This window comes from Lampris incognitus, chromosome 5 (assembly GCF_029633865.1).
Source record: "Lampris incognitus isolate fLamInc1 chromosome 5, fLamInc1.hap2, whole genome shotgun sequence".
NCBI classification, from domain to species: Eukaryota; Metazoa; Chordata; class Actinopteri; order Lampriformes; family Lampridae; genus Lampris; species Lampris incognitus.
In genome coordinates this window covers 46,953,115-46,953,503 of record NC_079215.1, presented here as the reverse complement: position 1 = coordinate 46,953,503, position 389 = coordinate 46,953,115, and positions in this window count along the sequence as shown.

Below are 389 nucleotides of genomic sequence, written 5' to 3'. Positions count from 1 at the left end.
ACCCCAACGCACACACACACAGACCACCACTCTCAGCCCCGAGTGAACTCCTGTACGCACACACTGCTACAGGTAAGACAGTGGACAAACAACATGTAGAGGAAAAAAGAGTAGGATGACGTAGAGGGGAAAAAAAGTAGGATAGCAGTGATGACCAAAGTGAGAAGAGGAGCAAAGACAGGAGAGGAAGGGTGTTGGAAAGGAACAAAAGCGGCGAATTACAGCGGTAGCAGAGGGACTGTACGAGGTCAAATAGTGCCGGTCAAGGTTAAATTCTGCGTGGTTCCTGGTTGTGAGGGGGGAAAAATGAGAACTAAAAAAAAAGTTGAGTAGGAGGCTGAAATGATCCTTAAATGTGGAGAAAACTACAGGTAGTTTCAAACCCTCCA